General features: G+C 37.0%; 1 pseudogene; it reads right to left on the bottom strand.

The window, feature by feature from the left end:
* Window positions 1–12,295: 12,295 nt before the first annotated feature.
* LOC112302540 (heterogeneous nuclear ribonucleoprotein K pseudogene) lies at window positions 12,296–13,714 on the bottom strand (annotated as a pseudogene).
* Window positions 13,715–14,595: the final 881 nt, after the last annotated feature.

Here is a 14,595-nt window from a genome sequence, read left to right on the forward strand (position 1 = left end):
GTGACGGAGGGTACCCAGGAGAAAGAGCACGGCCTCAGATTCCTCCTTCCACAAATGTGAACTCCCTTGGTATTTACTGTATTAAGAAATGGCATTTACAACTCTGGTTCTAGCTAAGTCTCTGGAAAAGTATCACACCAACTTCTTCACCATCTCACCCCCAATGGGCTTTGGTTTGTTGGTCTTTTAATACCAGTTCTGAGGTTGAGAGATAGGAATAAAATGAGAATACGATATTTATAATACTAAAATAAATGTAATACATGTTAACATTGCTTATAAAGGTGTTATTAATTTTAGTACTTATTCCAAATATTTAAAACCCAAAATTTATAGTCTAGGGATAATATTGGAGAAAATTATATCTATGAAGATAATGGACATGCTTCTAACGTACTAGTGTGTTAATTTACACCAAAGTGAACTATTCTCTTTTTAACACAGTCATCTGTAAGACTGCCATGATACAGAAGAGTTCTCCATTATCTCTCATTTCAATTACCCCAACACACACACACACACACATACACACAATCTCCATAGCCCACAGTCCAGAAAAGTTTGTAGAAAACTATGCTAATAATAACTAATGAAAAGAACATAATAAATAGCTGCTATTACTATAAGACCACTATCACAGCATTATTTAACAGTTTATGTGATGTATTTTTTTTGCTTTTATCTGAAGTTTTAGTCAAATTGTTTCCGAGTTAGCTGTGTAACTTACACAATTATATTTATAACTAGACTTACAAGTTCTGCATGAAACTTTTACATATTTATAGGGTAATCAGTTTGAGACATTTATAATATGAATTATTTCCAACACATTCAATTAGTTAGTTTGCTAATTTTGTCTGGTATAAACATGTATCTATTTAAGAAGCAACTTGTGGATGAGGTGACAATAGTCATGCAGACATATCCTGAGATAGAAGTTGGTAATTATGATTTGCATCACTCTTGTTAAGAGTTTACATTTCATTGTTTATAAGAGTATGAGTGTAACCCCTCCAAATGCAAGCAAGCCAATTATTTGCACGTAGTCTTTTGTTTCTTTTGATAGCAATTTACTCAAATATTAAATTTCTAAGACAATATTATCCTTCTAAACACATACGTAATATCAAAGTTTCAGGCTGATGAGTGTTCACTAGTATCAAAAATAGGGAACACAGATATATGCAGTTTTTATGTCAATTTCTTTTCCCCAAAATGTGTTCTTTAGCAAAATGAACTCCCAGTTAAAGAATGAAGTCGGGAAAATGAGGGCAAGAAGTTCGTAGGCTGTTAGTGGGAAGCAGGGATGAGTAGATAATTTTACACAGGTGGTTGATGATTGATGGAGGTGGAGGCATTATATGAGGAATGGGCAGTTAGTATTTGGGAAAGAAACACTCTACCTGTATAGCCCAGCGAATTGTCATCGTTATCAGAGGTGGGGTTTGGCGTCCCATTGTCGTTCCCCTTCTCTAGGTCTTCAGGGTCTGTCGGAAACAACACCAGAGCTGCTGATGGGGTCACAGTAGTAACAGTAGTTGCCATTTCGAGCACAGCATGTCCAGACACAAGTAAATCCACATGTGACAGAAACACACACAAGGACAGCACACAGCACACGTCCTCCTTGCCCCTCCTGCGGCACACTAAGCTGTGCGAAGGTCTCAGCATCATGACTCGCAGTCTCTACTTCTCCCTAATTTCCCTAATTCTCTGCTCTGCTTGCACCTTTGCTGCACTTCAAAGCTGGCGAAGGGCTCTGACTGCCCTCTGCGAGGCCGCCAGCCTGGAGTGAGGGAGCATATGGAAGAGGGAGAGGGCAGGGTGGCTGAATGCTAGCATTGCTAATTTTCCACCTTATTGTTAATCAAAGCTATTGACTGTGATCACTCCCCATCATCGCTTCATCTCCTGCCAATTACAGGCTCAAGGGACTGTACCTCATATGGGTGGGGGGAGGCTGTGGGGAAAATAGGGTCTTGTCAAATAAGAGGGTGGATGATAAAATAAAATGTCATACTTTTTCTGAGCAACAGTGAAGAAAGTGGTGCAGCAGCATAGCTTTCAGAAGGTAACATTTGTCATCTTGAAGAATTGAGATACACTTACTGAAAAGCATGCATGAGTAAAATGACACTGCACATTTTGGCTTGAATATTTAAAAATATTCCAAGTGCTTGAGATTCTACATTGCGGTCATCCAGATAAATATTTTCATCCACCTATCCTGATTTTTCTTGGGTAAAAGAATTGCTTTTTTATGGTTTTCAAATTGCACATTTATTTTCCTATGCAGAGTTTTAGAGATAAGGCTAAGCACAGCGACATTCAAATTTCAATATCCAGAAGCTGAGCAGCAGTACAAATAGAGAGAGAGAAGCCCGGCGACACCACTGCTGACTTCACTTGTGCTCCGTCCCCAGGCATCATATCTACCTGTGTTAGATAAATACGAGCACGGTCCCCAGCCCCATTGCTGATAAGCACAGACACAATGAAACTCATATGTGCTTCCTGAATCGAACACTGTGGAGTCATAGGTCATCCAAGTTGTGATGTTCTGCAGGCTGCTTATCACCTTAAACAGCATCTGCAGAGGATTCCTCCGTGAAGCAATGAAGAATCACAGCTGTTTGTTTACTCAAATAAGAATGTGTGTGACTTACAAGGGAGGTAGCAGTGCCCATAGGTAATGCTCTTTAGAAACATCATGGGGGCCATTAGTTTTGTGTCCCTGCCAGTTTTTTTTTCAAGCTAAGTCAACACATTTTGTCTTAGACACAGCTATTCAAATTGCTTTTAGATATGATTTACGGATAGTTCAGTAATTTTTAGAGGATAAATGTCTAACATGAGTCTGCTTTGTGGTTTTTTTGTATGTAGCATATTTCTTTACTCCATCTCCGTGCCTTCCCCCCTCCCCCCTACCATGTGTCTGTCATATAATTAATCTGATGTGGCCAAAATGGAGAAGTAAAAAGTATAACATTCAAATCTGTGCAGACCAAAGGGGAAAAGTGCTCATTATTGCCCTATTAATCCTTGCCTTGCCAGAGATAAATGTTGTCATTTTGTCCTTAAAATTGACTCGGAAAGAGGTACATCAGAAAAACGCTCCACTTTCTACCCCTCCAGCCTATTAACTTATTTGTATGCACATGTTGTTTAGGTCAGAGTTTTAATCACATCAATAAGAGAGAATGGGGAAACAGGCATTTCTGTGTATTTCGAGGCAGCATTAGCACAATGTTCTGCCGCAAACTCAGTAACCTTGTTCATGCAAATTCACTGAGTGAAAGAGTGCGATGGAGGAAAATAAACAGAAGGTGCTGGTTCAAATGTACCAAAGACCTTTTAAGGAGGCCTTTCCTGCTTAGCCACACTCTTGTTTTAAAGCAAGTGGTGTGTTTAGGGTTACCTTAATTTTAGACTATTTTTTCTTAGTAACAAATGTACCTCTTCAAAGGAAATATTACTTTTAATTTATGATGGAATGGTTTATTTAATGTGGATGCACCCATTTCTAATCACTCTCAAAAAACGAATAAAAATCATCCACATCTACAACATGAACTACACCAGTTTGTCTCTGTGATGTCATAAGACTTTGTGATAAGGCTTGTGCCCCCTTTGTTACTGAACCCTCTCTGAGAATGAGCATATTATTACAAAAGCAATGGAGAGGAGGAAAGAAAGCTCATTGTTGTTTGAAATGAGATGCCTAATGCAGATTTTTCAGCCATGTCTAACCTGCTATGTTGTTTCTAAATTTGCCTTCCTGTTTTCACCCATCAGCCTCCTGGCCCCTTCTTAGTCTCAGGAAAGGAAAAGACAGACTTTGCCTTAATCAGTGCATCTTACCATATGTATACAGCACATTCAATGTACCTCTTAAGCTTTTCATTAGTAATATGCTTGGACCTACAGGAAACAAAAGGTCTCATTTGTACTAATTTCACTTATGTTTTTCTTCCCCCTCCTTCCTCTCAAAGAATGATTATAACAGGAAATAATCACTTGACTCTTTGCAAGTGAGCTGGAGGACCAATTCAAAGAGAGCCCAAAAGATATTTATTTAAAGTTTTTATTAAATAGTATTGATTATGAGAGCCATGGAATGGAACATAATGAGTCAAGAGGTTATTCAGTGCTTATAATGCCTGAAGGAGGTCTTCTTGTGTTCCAAGTCTAAACAGACTTGGCCAGACTTGGGGGTTGCCCAGGTCTGTCGGGTTGCCCAGGAAGTAGATGTGGGTGTAATTGGTAAAAGCCACCATCCCATCTAGGAATGCACTGGCACTCGGGGTTCTGAGTTCTGTGTGCCTCTTGCCCCCATTACCCTGAATTCCTGCGGGTCAGGTGCTCTGCTTCATGTTGGTACATCTACCGCTTTACACTGGATCTACAGCATTGCACAGGCTTAAATAGGTCATTTCCCCCTTTTCCTTTATGAAAATAAATAAATGAATGACCAGACGGTGACCAAAAATGCAGATTTCACATGATAGGTCTCAATACAAAACAATTTGAAAATACAGTTGCATTTGTATTATAATCAGAAAAAATACTTTACATAAATTAACTCAAATGCTGTTGTACTCTCTGTATCCACATAGGCATAGAAAACATTCTTTTTCAATATAAAAAATAAGTCTTTACTCATTAAATCATAAACATTCAGGTTTCCAAATAGGTCAGCTGGAGCCGCACAACGACCTTCATCCGGCATAGAGAGTCCTCAGAATTTACTGGTTGTTTGGCCTTCACTGCTTCTTAAGGCAATCAGTTCCAATTTTATACTCGTCCTCTCATTTATGTTAGTTTTTTTTTTAAAAAAAACAACAAAACTCTTTCTTAGGTTCTAATTCGAATTCTAATCTCTGGGACCCACAGAACTGATACCTCATCTCTCAAAGCCTTTTCCCTCCCAACACTCTTTAAGTGCTTCTGTTTCATAGGACTCCAGACTTCTTCCTTTTCTTGTTCAACCTGTAGATATCTTCTTCAAGGCTCATGACTTCAACTATTTTAAATAAAATGTTGCAACTTTCACATATCTTAGATGGTCTACCAACAACACAATCTTCTCTCCACCGCTTATGCAACTTCATGTGCTAAGCATCGACCTCATCATTTTCCCCTTCAGCCTACTCCTTTTCTCTAGTCCCTGTCTATGCTGAGAAAGTCTTTACTGTATTATATTTTTAATATTTTATAATTTAGTGAAATAATTGTATCTGGGGTTTAATGCTGAATTCTGGCCTATAGGCGTACTGCTTATAATAGATTTTTCTATATGGTTTTGTTTTATTTTATTTTGCAGGGTGTTATAGTCCAAGCATAAACATAATATACAAGATAAGAATATAATATAACAATATAATATATATAACCATAAAATATACATATAATTTATATATGATATATCCTGGGTCATCTAACAACAGTCTCTGACAGATTTAATATAAGCAACAATGACAAAAAATAATAAAATTCTGTAGTTTTTTTACAATGGAAATTATGTTGTTCAGCAAACTTTATTCTTAAATATAATAATTCATGAAAGGTGATGCAACTTTCTTTCATGGTAAATTAAATGGTGAATTTCACATTTGTTAATCTGTGTAATAATAAATTTACTGAGATTTTTCTAACACTTATGTCAAAATATAATGGAAATTTTGAATTAAAAGAATCCTTATATGACAACCCCTGGTAAAATAATTCATTTAGACAAGCATTATCAACGGATATTAAATCTGTTAGGTAAAAAATGGTAGGCAATGGTATATTTTACAGGGCTAGAGTCACCCCAGAACTTATTTCCTAACTGCAAAGGGGAAAATGTGCTTTTATAAGGAATAGATCTGGCATTCACTACTTGAACTCAGTAATCACATGCAGTGCCGCCGATAGTGGGTAACTAAGAGGGAGGACAATTGTGTGATACGATATACAGTATCACCTATGAAGCATTCAGAGTAACAGTGCTTCTCCTGGATTCAAACAAGAGTTAATTCCCAATTTAAGATCCACAGAAAAGAAATGTATCCTTAGAATACACATGTAGAATAATTAAGGGGTGAATTATCTTTAAACTACTTTCAAATGTTCCAAAAAGTACATTGAGATAATTAAAGCAAATATGGCATAATGTTAACAAAAACTCAATCTATTATAAAAAAACATTTTAAAAAGTTTAACAGATGGTGGATGAAGACTGATTAAAATAGCTAATATTATTTTTGTAGCACAAAGACTTATATTCTACTATCCTTTAATTAATATATCTCTAAATGGTTCATCATACTGTGGGGCCAATTTTATAAAGGCCTCATAGAAAAAAACTGGTCACTTAAATTGCTTCAGTTTTTTATTTTTTAATTTGGTTTGAAATTTAAAGCTCAAAACATGAGTTTACATCTTTATCCTTCCTTTTTTGTCATATGTTGTTATATAAATATATGTTAAAAATAATAAGTTCTTCCTTCTTTCCTATGCAATGTGTCAAACTGGTTTCTTTATAGATTTGCATTATCACTGTGCAGAGCTTTGGCATTAATTGACATTTTGAAGATGACCATTAATAAAAGATTAGGGGAAAGCAAATGAATATAAACTACTATCAATATGAGAATTGTGTTCTACAAATTGGATCAATTCTCATTGATTCTTTCCTACTAATCAAGAGGAATGCAGGGAATGGGTACTTTAAATGGAGTACTGCAAACATTTAATTAGAAACCTAGACAATGAATTAAAAATTAAGTACAAAAACTATGTTTGTTAAGCTTTAAATTTGTGTCATAATTCTACAAGATCAAATTAAAGTTAAATTCAAACTCCTGCTTGAGTCATGTTTGGTTAAAATAATTGTGGCAGGTACATTATCATTTGTCTCATTCTTTGAACTGGCAAAAAGGGAAGAAATAAGAGTTATGTTATGGAGATGAGAGAGAAAAAAGGAAAAAAAAACAGTAGGTGTTTTTAGGTAGTATCTACACAATATAGAGAATGAAACAGAAAAAAATTCACTTACAATGAGGATTAAGTGACTTTCCAGAAATTGACATGCTAGAATATTGAATATAACATGTGTCAAGTTCTAAAACTGTGCTACAAAATATTAAATGAAATCTATTTTTAAAGCAACAATATGGTGACAGAAACTGACAACCATCCCTAAGTTTGCTCTTGTAAGGAAAATCAAGGTTGCTTCTCCAGGTTCCTGTCACAGATAAAAGAACCATGATTATAATGATCGACTAAACTAAAACAAAATGATAGAGTAGGTAATCATAACTAATATGAGATGCCAGGATTGCAGTAAATGAAAAAGTAGATTTCATACAAAGATCTCAACATACATGCATACATGACAGTACTTTTTCTATTTTCTGGTTAGGCGATTAGATAACTGAGTGAATTAAATACAAAGAAAGAGAAGTAACAATTGTACTGATCATTATCACAACTAATATTTCCATAATGCTTTAGTTTATTTAACACCAAGTACACTGTTTTGTATGTATGCGTGTACTTTTCTCATGCAGTTTTGACAGTTCTGCCATCATCGTAGTCATCACCATTGGGACCCACGTCATCAGTGTTCCATTTTGGAGATGCTGACACGAAAGCTCGGAGGAGAGTTTCTTTGTCCTCTGTCGTGTAACTGGTAAGTAGTATATTTGGAATTTGATTCCGAATGATTTCTGTCTCCAAGGCACCTTATCTTTTCACTATACCCAATGGCTTCTCTTTAGTCATCAATCTAATTCTAGGAACTGGATGGAATTTCAATAGTATATAAGCAATGAGACACCTGATAGTGATTCTTTTCAGGTCACTGAACAATAAGATTGGATAATTTCACAAATCTATTTCTTAGCTCCATTAAGCATATCACCAGGGCTTCCTCACTGTCTTCATAGATAAGATGAAAAAAAGTAGTTGATACGATAGTTTCTTATGTTTAAGCAAGAAATGCACAATTATTACATTTTATTAAAATAGTGTTTTATCATTAAAATAAGGCTTTACCCACATATATTTAAATATGTAGATTTGGGGATTGAACTACTGCCTAAATTAAATCAAGATAAGTAAAAATAAGTTGATAAATTCAGAATTTTTTCTTGATAATTATTATTTTTTATTATTCTTCAACAACAAAGATTTATTTTTGATATAAGCTTAAGGAGGCTTAAAACAGGGCCATGTCTTACGCATCTTGATATGCTTAACATTAGCACAGTGCTAAGAACAGAGTAGGTAATCAATACATTTTTGTTGGATGATTGGATGAAAGAAACACTGAATCACACTTTTGCTGGAATCAAGAGTTCAAATGAACAGGAACTACTATAAAGGACACAGGGACAAAACCAAGGGGGAGGGTGGAGGTGGGAGAGGTGGGGGAGGGAGGTGGGTTCAGCTGGGGTGGGGTGGAGGGATGGGAAGAAAAGGCATACAATTGTAATTGAATAACAATAAAAATTTTTTAAAAAAAGAGTTCAAATGAAGGTAGCTCTTCTCAATGGATGAATGTTAATTATTTCCTTATTACGATTTTATATTTGTCTCTATAAAATCATAACATTATAAATCTAAATCAAAACTACATTTTGGGAGATTACCATTGCTGATAGACTAGTATCTTCCTCCCTCCCTGCCTTACTCCCCATGTAAATAAATATATACTCTCGGAAGTAGAATCTTGTTGGAGTTAGATCAGGTCAGGGTTTAACTGCTGCCAGTTGCCCGCCTTGATGTTAAAAGGGATGATTTAAAAATACCTATATATGACAAAATGGATATGAAGGGAAATGTAATAAATAGTGATCATTCTCAAAACTGAAAAAGTTGTTATATGAATAAAATAGAGAGGTATTTAAATATTGCCAGATAGGTGGACTGACTTTTGTTTCTACGAACTCTCTCTGATTTGAATAATTTTAGGTACAGATATATAGATATAAATATAGGAATATTCTTATTTGAACAAATGAAACGCATTTTTCTGAGAGGCTGCTTCTGAAACAAAAGCAATATAATACAAACTTGGAATATTAGGCTTGAAAATGCCACATTTTAATTTTGAATTTGCAAAAATGTTATAATTCTGAAAAAAAGGAACAACGGCTACATGAAAATTCTTAAGTACAATTTTGTCTGACCTAATTTGGTGTATATCCAGTTACATCAGTCTGGTGAAATCTGATTACATAATAGAGATCTAACACATATTTAAGCAAAAACACCTAAGAAAAACATGTATCCATATTACTGTTCTGTTCACATAAAATACACTACTGAATACATTAGGAAGGTAAATACATTATTGGATAAGCCTGTGAATCAGAATATAAATGTCACAGAAGAAGCTGTGACATTTAGTTCATTTAAATTCAACTTAATTTGACAAAACAAGATAAAAGTACCTTCTGTATGGAAATCTTTCTATTGGTGGAGAAGTGGTTATAATTTTAAAACCATTTGTTCCCAAAATTCTTCTAGTGGAAACTGACAAAGTGGAGCTCTTAAAGTAATTGGGAAAATTATGCTTCATCAAGACAATATGTTTGTTTCCTTTGATATCTGAATGTTAGTTTCAAGAAAGTCATAGAGGTTTTAGTGAAAATAGTAAGTGATGACTCTTCCTTTATGTAACTAGAAGCTAAGACAATTGTCCAGCCGCATTCTGCATTTATTCAAAATGCTCAAATCAAATCCTCAATAGCATCTGATTTGACAGATAACCTTGGTTGTATGGAATTTAATCTGCAGAGATTTACTCCCTTGAACTTCATTTGTGAGAGTTAATTTCTGGTGCATTTTACCAGTGTTTTGGGCTCTCTCCGTCTGTTGAGTTTTTTTGTTATTCTCTCCACCCACTTTGCCCTGGTATTCAACAGCTTTTCTTTTATTGTGCTTAGCATCTGCTACTGTTCCACTCCCTTCCAGTCAAAGCATAGGGTAACTTCAACACGGGCTAATTAAATAATGCTCCAAGTTAGTTAACAGGTGGTGGTCCCAGCTGCCCTAGTTGTATGAACAGATACATCTGGCATTGTAAGAAACCAAAATGACACAATAGTAATACCTGAATGAATGGAGTACACTTTCCAGAACACTAATTGGGGATCAGGAAGAGATAGGACCATTTTTCTTTTACAGAGTGAGAAATTTGATTTTGGTGGATGGTGATCACCATTGAGATTCTGAATAAAAATGTAGAACTCTTTATTTTTAATCTGTGCTCATTTCTCATCATAGAATACATAAGTTTATTACCACTTCTCCCAAGAATGTTAATAAATTATGTATCTAATCAGTGCTACAAGTTATATGTTTAATGATATTCAAGAAAGATCCACATAATTTATTAAATTTAGTCAAAATATCAAATAATTTACATAGCATTTTGAAATCACTACAACTAACTACATATTATTATTTAATTAAATAAACAATATAGTAGTATTTAAGAGCCACTAAATTGGCCAAGTTATTTTATCTTGTTTGTCTCACTTTTTTTCATTTATAAAATGTGAAATAATAATATCTATTTAACAGAAGGGTCATGAAGATGAACTAAGCAAATATTTGTAAAGACCTTACTTCAGTCCTGTATGGTGCACAGCACTAAAGTAATCAGGTCATAGGAAGCCAGACAATGTTAGCTGTTATTATAATTAACCCACACTAGAAATGAATTTTAAAAGGATCATTTCATAATTCTTAATAAAAAAAATCCTATGTATTTTCCTTTTGAAATGAGAGAAGACATTCTTTTACTACCTTAATGTGCCAATTTGGAGTATATAGGAGAAAAAATGAGTAAGGAATCAGTTAAAATTGAAGAGAAAAATGGACTTTGAAATTTCATTTTTTCCTAGCCATGTTTCATCATGTCTTCTGCTGTATTTCTTCAAGCACACACTTACACAGAATGCGTCACTCAATCGCTCAGACAGTATTTCCATGTGGACAGCGTTTAATCCTTATGGCAGACGCCTCGAACTGCAGATTTTACTTTGCCTAATTGCCTGGTTGCTTTGTGCTGACAAGGATGAATTCACTCAATTTTCTTTCTTAAGGGGAAACAATACTTGATACTGAATTTACAGATTTCTTTAGTCTTAAGAAAAGCTTTTCTCCCCCTTGTCCAGGGCTGTTTCAACCTCTACCCCAGATCATGTGGTAACTGCCAGTTTCTCCAGCCCCGGCCCCACCCCCCAGGTGTTCTCTGAGACGCCTGCCATCCATCTGCAGCCTTTATGGGCATCTCTGAAGCTGCATTCACTCAACTGCTAAAGGGACAAATTTCCCCCGTAATCTCTTCATTGTCTGCTTTTTCTAACCACAGTCACGGTTTTGTGCTCTTCATCCTAATTGTGCTTTTGATTATTGGGGTTATTTTATGCCTTGGCTTTCCCAAAGGTCACAGAGATTAGCTGTGTCCAATCCAGGGCCAGAGAGAATGCACCCCCCATTCATCCACCTCCATTGATTTCCCCTCAGTACGAGTGGCGGTGCTGGTTACTTCTGTCTTTTGTACTCTCATTTGATATTTCCCTTGCACCCCTCCCCCACTTCTCCTTGGAGGAAAGTTGTTTGTAGTGATGGTTATAGCACAAGAGGTTTCACCGAGGCAAATCCAGAAAAAAGCAGGGAAAGTACAGAAGTAGGGCACTGCTGATGGAATCAGTTTGCACTTGATTCTTCCCTCCGTTGTTTCCGTTCACTTAGCTCACAGCCATTCAACGCTTCCATTTCGTAATGTCGAACTGCGTTTTATTCATTATTTATTTATTTATTTATTTATTTATTTTAGGTTCACTAAATTTATTTTAAAAATCATAAAACGTTTCTTACAAAAGAGCATTACGTTCTGCACACTGCTCTGGACAGATGCCAGGGAAACATGGACTACTGTTACTTTTCCTCCCTGTCCCACCCCCGCCCAAATGTTACAGTGACCACAAAGCAAAGTGTTCACAATAATTGCATAGGGGGAATTGTCCTTTTTAACCAACAACAATGAACAAAAATTAAAATTCACTCACTCTTCTGCTGTTTCAAAATTTCACTGTTAGTTTTTGCACACCCTCCCCCTACCCTGTTTGTAAGGAACTAAAACATTACACCCGGTGAACAGCAAAGATTTCTCTACACCTCAAATGCAGAACACCTAGGAAGCAGAGGAATGCTGGCTTTTTAAACAGAAGCAGATTAAAAAAAAAAATGCAGGACTCCTGCAGTTCTTCACTAGTCTGAGAAAAACTTTCCAGAATACTGCTTCACACTATAAAAAAGAAAAAATATCTTGCATCAGAATCCTTCGACATCTGCATACTGCTTCACATTGTTCCGCAGCAAACTGTGCACTCTGTGTCTGGTCCTGTGTTCCTGTGATGGTAATGATCCGATCTTCGGACCCTTCTAAAGGCTCATCAATTTTGATCGAAGCTCCTGACTCATGACAAATTTGTTTAATCCTCTGACCACCTTTGCCAATAATAGATCCAGCCAAATCTTTGGGAATAGTTACTTGTATGGTAATGATAGGTCCACCAAGATCACCATATGAGCCACGACCCCCTGCAGAGGAATAATCACCTCGGGAGCCACCCTGTGGTTCATAGGCCATCTGCCATTCTGAAGTGCTCCAGGTATCTATTGCAGAGTCCCAAGTTTCATCAGCACTGAAATCAACGTGCCATCATAACGGTCTCCAGGTCTTCCTTTTCTGTCATAGGCCATTAGGTCTCCTCCTCTAGGTGGTAGTGGTGGAGGAAGAGGAACATTCCGTGCTCTGCTACCACCCGGCCACCTCTACCAGGAGGAGGTGGAGGAGGTCCTCGCCCAAGGCTCATATCATCGTAATCTCTTCTAGATGGAGGCATCGGACGCCCACCGCAACCAGGAGGCACTCTGTCCAAACCACCTCTTCCCTGCATGGGAAATCCCACAGGACGTCCACAGCGGCCATCAAACATCACTGTAAAGCCACCGTAATCACAGGTTTCATCGTAAAAGCTGGGATCATACGGCTGTGCACGTCCTTTGATGGGAGACTCTGATATGAGACCGAGGATGATCTTTACGCACTCTACAACCCTATTGGGTCTGCCTCCAACAAGCACGACTGTCAGTGGAAGGAGAACAGCATTCCTGGGAAAGCTGGATGGTTGTCTGAGTGTTCTCTCTAAGTTCTCTGATGTTCGCACCTTTGACCCCAATAATTCCTCCTGCCGGACTCTGATGAATCAACAGTCTCAATTCACAGTCAAAGTCGCATTATAGTGTTGGTACTCTTCCAAGGTAGGGATGATTTTCTTCAGCATTTCTCCAATCGTTTCAGTATCAGCACTGGTACTCAATATGCGCTCGGGGCCACTGCTGTCTGGGACTGAAACACTGGCATTGCGGTCTGCACGCAGAGCCTTAATATTCTTGCCTCCTTTTCCAATCCCTGCCCCGGCATCTTGCTCTGAAGCAGAACGCGTAATTCAACCATCTCATCAGTGTTTCTAGATCTTTTAAAAGCTTGTTCTTCTTCTATGTCTTCTGCAGGGCGTTTACCAAATTCACCATTGGTTTCGGTGTTGGGGGAGGTTTCCTCAGGCTGTTCAGTTTCCATTGTCTTGGATTATATCGGACACCAATCAATTATACATCCTTGCAGAGAAGAACTGAAGTGTTCTGGGCGGGACCAGCTGACACCCTAGTGCAGCAGCAGCCTCACCTTGCGAGACCGCCATCCCTTTGCCACTGCGCTGCCCCTACTGGTCACAGACAGAGAACCTCGAACTGCGTGTTAAAATAGCAGGCCTTTTCCTTGCTGTTTGTCAGTGTGTAATCAATTGTACACACATATTACACATATAATGACATATATACTATGGGTTAAAATTATATATGCTATAACATGTATAATTCTTATTTTGCCGATTCTTATTTTTGTGTTTTTATGCACCACCGTTACAGTATCAGAATATTCTGACTTGCATTTATGTTTTTAAAAAATTTTTTATTGTTATTCAATTACAGTTGTCTGCATTTTCTCCCCATCCCTTCACCCCACCCCAGCCAAACCACCTCCCTCCCCCACCTTCACCCTCCCCCTTGATTTTGTCCTGTGTCTTTTATAGTAGTTCCTGTAATCCCCTCCCCTCACTGACCCCTCCCCACTCCCCTCTGGCTATTGTTACATTGTTCTTAATTTCAATGTCTCTGGTTATATTTTGTTTGCTTTTTTCTTTTGTTGATTATGTTTTTAATGGGAATCTCTGCCAGCCTTTATTCTCAAAAGTACTTTTATAGTGAGATGATATGTTTTACTTACTAATGTTGTTCCAAAAGAGACATTTTTATTGTAAATTAATGGAAATTTTTGAAACCTAAGACAATAAAAGTACTTATTTTTAAGGAACGTGCATATGAGTGTGCATGCAAAGGGAGTGAGGGGGTCCTGAACAATAAACACCCCCGGATAACCCCAAATTCCACGACATTAGGTTGTTTATAACATTATTCATATTCAAGTGACAGTGAAGGCCTTATATTATGTAAGAATATTTTCTAGGCACC

The sequence above is a fragment of the Desmodus rotundus genome, chromosome 2 (assembly GCF_022682495.2).
Source record: "Desmodus rotundus isolate HL8 chromosome 2, HLdesRot8A.1, whole genome shotgun sequence".
NCBI classification, from domain to species: Eukaryota; Metazoa; Chordata; class Mammalia; order Chiroptera; family Phyllostomidae; genus Desmodus; species Desmodus rotundus.